We start from the raw sequence: 4,992 nt of genomic DNA, 5'->3' as shown, positions 1-4,992 counted from the left end.
CAAAAAATATAAAACAGTGACTTAGCAATTGTTTGAGAAAAAGTTATTCTTATGAGTTTTAAGAAACGGAATTGATATTTCCCTACAAAGCAATGAATTAGGTTTACTAATCTAGTATTTGTAGTAAGTTTAGAGAACATAATTGACATGAGAAACAACTAACTGTATATCTTGTTTCTTGAATGAGTGATATTTTAAACATTGTCTTTTATTCAAATAAATACTTAGGTTTACATTTCAAAATAAGTGCAATTTTATCTCCTTTCAGAACATGTACTTACCCTGCAATTAAATGTACTAGCATATTCAGGTATTTAAAAGCTAAATTTTCTATGTTTTATATGCAGCTCTACATATTCAGAATGACATGATTTTTATTCATAAATATCTAACCCCAGATTTTTCCTTTATCAATATAAATTGTCTCATGAGTTTGTAGTGAAGGCTCCAGTAACCAGACTGGTTAAAACAATTTCCTGAATTCTAAATTTTAAATCAAATCATTTTTAAGCTTTGATAATATCATTTATTGTCTCTTCAGAGCAATTAAGCTAAAACAAATACTACTTTTTAAACATTTCACTCACATTGTAAAGAATATTAACATAGGTCAAAAAGAAACTAATTATTTCAGACTCATCGTATTTGGTGATTTTATTGTGAAGAATGTAGAGAGTAGAAGGTCCTTATACTCAATAAATAGTTTTGGTTAAATTAAATCATATATCTGGATTTCTGATTTGGAGCTTAATCACATGGAAACAGGAAAATAATAAAAAAATTACTTTGGGATCACCAGAAAAGGATATTTGTGCATGTACCACAGTTGCTTTATTAGTTTGTAGTTGAACACTGCTTCGATTTATATCTTGGCTGTTGTGGTGAATAATGTGAATAACAATGAACTACAGATACATTTATGAGTTACCCACAGACAAATAATCACACGATTGGTGGGTCAGACAATATTTCAACTTTGGATTTCTTTAGGAAACTGCATACAACTTTCTACAACGAGAACACTAACCTGTATTTTGACCAAGAGTGTAGAAAATTTCCTTTTCTCCACAGTGTCACCAGCCAACCTTTTTACCTTTTTAGTTTTTTTAAAGGACATGTTTTTACTGTGTGCAGTACCCAAGACTGGCCTTAGACTCAAATCCTTTTACTCCAACCTCCAATCACTTGGAATTACCAGCCTTTACCACCACACCTGGTTCTTTGGCTATTTTTATGAGTTATAATAGTTAAGAAGTAGTATCATAGTAATTTTGAATTGCATTTCTCTAATGACTTCTGCTCACAAAGCATTAAGCCAACATAGACGTTGTATTAAATACAAATTTGTAAATCCACAGGCGATTTTCAGGGCTTTTTGGAAAACATGTCTATTCAGAACTTTTGTCCATTTTTAATCAAGTTTCTTTTAATCTCATCTTTAATCTCTCTATAGAAAATCAATAATTAATTCAAGGTAGTAGAAAGGAAAAAAATAAGCTGCTCCTAACATTTTTAAATTTTTAATAACATGATATTGCTTAAATCATTTTTCTGTTGACGCTTGAGACTCTATAACTCAATTTAGTTAGACCTTTTACAAGGCTATATATATTTTATTTATTTTACTTTGTTCTTTCCTGCATGAATAATTTAACTTGGTTTCTTTCAGTCTCATGTAATTCAGATTTCAAACTGAAGAATAAATGGAATGAAGCAAACAAAAAATATAATTCCCCTCATCTGATGATGCCTCTACAAAAATGAGGAAAGTGTTCATCCTTCTAAGGACAACGATAGAATATTAAAAAGACAATTTATTCTTCTAGGTCTTCCTTATCTTTGCGATGTAACTTAAATGATACAAAACACAATATACTGCTCAGATACTTTTATGTTTTATCAGTTTTGCACATTTTCATATGGATTTCACCTCAGTCTACAACATTCCTTCATCTTTCTGTCCCTGTTATTTTATATTATCACAACATAAGATAACCAGTTTGATTTACAGCATAAGTTATCCACTGGCTTCCTTGGAAGCAAAGCATGGTCAATAGATATTACTTCTGGTTGCTTACTACATGCAATGGTTTCTGTACTACTTATCACATTCTATTTGGTATTTAAAAAAAATGCTGGCTATACTCAAAGCTCATTCATAGGTTTACGTTAAGTGTTTCACAAGTTTTATGCTCTTAATTCTTAAGATAACATTCGTTATAATGCTAATGTTATTACCATTGTAGTGTTGGGAAAAATTATAGTTAAAGACAGTAAGTGCATGGCCCAAAGACACACACAGTGAGGAAGAAAATGAGTCAAAGTTTCCAAAAGTCTTTCAGCAATACCAAAAAGGTGGATAAAATCTCTCCATTCTCTTACACTCTCAATTCAATATTTATATTGCCCAAGAAATAATAGCGTAGCAAATATTACAAATGGTTATTGTTTTCTATCACATTTTGTCTTCAACACAGACTGTGGTGGTGACATTGGGGTATCATGCACAGAGCTGAGCTTACAAATTGAGGTCCGAAGACAGCCAAATTTCTTCTGTCCCACAGTTCCAGTTTCTTTTTTAAAACGTAAAAGAACTTTTAAATATCATCACTTACTATCTTTTCACAATCCCCAAACGAATTAAATTGACATATAATCACTCCAAAAGGCTTTCAAATAAGGAGATGATACAACAGGCACCCATAAAGTAAATTTTCTTTTATTTTTAAAATTATTCTAAAAACATTGTGCTGGCTGGTCACACTTATAATCCTATCTACTCTGAATATTTGCTCAGGAGACTGAGATCTGTGGATTACACTTGGGAGCCAATCAGGGCCAAAAAAAAAAAACTTCATGAAATTATTTTTCAAAATGTTTAATGAACTAGCAAAGAGCCAGGAATTGAGATGTAGCTTACATAGTAGATCACCAATCTAGATAGGAAAGGCCTGGCAAGACCTTGAAGCCCTGATTTTAAACTCTGAGCATGATGATGTACATGTATGGCGTGTGTTAGCAGGTACATGCGTGTTTGCTTGAATGCTGCGGCACTCACACTCACATACATTTATTCAAATTACCTTCATATCAGTGTTCTGCATTAATTTCTTTGTTAGCGATATTATATGGGTAAAATAGAGGAAATAAACTCTTCCATCTCAGAACATTTTTCTATGTTTTTTATTGTAATAATTCTGTGCAGAGGAGTCACATTTACATGAACAAGGAAACTAGTACATTTCCTAACAGGAATTCTTACCTCCTCCTTTATATTTCCCCTACCATCCCTTCCCTTCCACCTCCACAAGCACACTCCCCTCCCCCTTCCTTCCTCCACCTAAATTGTAAAGTTCATTTTTCAACATAGTGTCTTGTGCATCTCATTGTTACAATGGGTCAACCTGTATCCTTATTTGAGCAATTTTTCCCTTCCCCTCCCCAAATTAGAGAAGCATACATTCAAGATGTATGTGCACCAAATTCAAATACAGAGAAAACACGGGTTATAGCGTGGGGAGAAACATACAAAGAAACAAAAAAAATGCCATCGCTCATTATAAGTACGTTAGAAACAATAGCAAGAAAGAAAAAACCACTTGTGTCACTATCTTGGGGTTCAACATCATCTTATCTGGTTCTATGTACATAGCTTTTCAACTTTTCTGCTTATCCCAGACATACATTTGTTATTGAAAATAAGGGAAATCATGGGACCTATGATTCTTTGGACTTGGGTTACTTCACTCAATAAAATTTTTTCCAAGAGTTTCCATTTCCTAACAAATTGGGTGATGTCATTCTTTCTGATGGAGGCATAGAATTCCATTGTGTATATATACCACATTTTCTTGATCCATTCATCTTGTGAGGGCATCTGGGTTGGTTCCATATACTAGCTATCGTAAATAATGTTGCAATAACCATAGTTGTGCTGGTAGTTTTAGTATGGTCTTGTTTATGATCATTTGGGTAGATCCCCAAAAGTGGGATTAATGTGTCATAGAGGAGTTTTATGTGGAGTCTTTTGAGGAACCTACATACTGCTTTCCAAAGTAGTTGAACAAGTTTACACTCTCACCAAGAATGCAGTACAGCTCCCTTGTGGCCACATACCTTTCAGCATCTGTTGTAGTAAAAATATGGAATGCTCCACGAATTTTCATGTCATCCTTGCGCAGGGGGCATGCTAATCTTCTCTGTATCGTTCCAATGTTAGTGCATGTGATGCTAAATTGAGCAAAGAACATTTTTTATATATAAAGTATAATTTGTATTGATTTTATGAAACTAGACAATTCAGCAAAAATAAGTTTAAAAGAATTGTTGTGAAATTTTAGAATCATGTACTTCTTACATAAGCACACATTTAAGAATAAAATCAAGATAGACATGCCAAAAACAAAATAATTCCAGATATTTGTAGCTCAAGAGATGTGTAGGAGGAGGAATTCAATTATTCTATACAAGGCACCTGTCAAAATGAACATTGCAGCAAGTGTTTAGGTTTGTTAAAGTTTTAATGTTTTAGGGCTGGGAAGGTGGCTCAGTGGTAGAGTGCTTGCCTTGCATGCATGAGGCCCTGGGATCTATTCCTCAGCACCACATAAGCAAAAAGAAAAAAGCGGTAAGTGACGCTGTGGCTCAAGTGGTAGAGTGCTAGCCTTGAGCTGAAGAGCTGAGGGACAGTGCCCAGGCCCAGAGTTCATGCCCCACAAACGGACCCTCCCCCCAAAAAAACAGTTTTAATGTTTTAAATATGCTTAATTTTGGGATTTTGCTTATATATGCCAAAAATAGGACTGTTTGGCAGGTATAAAACTTTTTGATAAAGTATTTAAGATTTATGGTAGTAGACATTAAGTACTAAGTATGTACATTTTAGAGCATATGGAAACTTTATTAATGAGAAGTTGCAAAGTCTTTGTGTAAAGAAGCAGAGTGAAGAGTTAAGACTTTAACTATACAGTTTTTGTTAAAAATTTAGAGATT

The 4,992-nt window shown here is 33.5% G+C and overlaps 1 non-coding gene across 1 annotated transcript; it reads right to left on the bottom strand.

Moving 5' to 3' along the window:
* Positions 1-4,136: 4,136 nt before the first annotated feature.
* On the bottom strand, positions 4,137-4,243 carry LOC122118528. Its single transcript, XR_006149397.1, has one exon. It is a non-coding gene; the product is annotated as a U6 spliceosomal RNA (small nuclear RNA).
* Between the last annotated feature and the right edge of the window lie 749 nt (positions 4,244-4,992).

This window comes from Dipodomys spectabilis, unplaced genomic scaffold (assembly GCF_019054845.1).
Source record: "Dipodomys spectabilis isolate Male_0828 unplaced genomic scaffold, ASM1905484v1 ptg000154l, whole genome shotgun sequence".
Lineage (NCBI taxonomy): Eukaryota > Metazoa > Chordata > Mammalia > Rodentia > Heteromyidae > Dipodomys > Dipodomys spectabilis.
The sequence above is the reverse complement of the archived record's forward strand: the minus strand, read 5'-3'. Positions and strand labels throughout refer to the sequence as shown.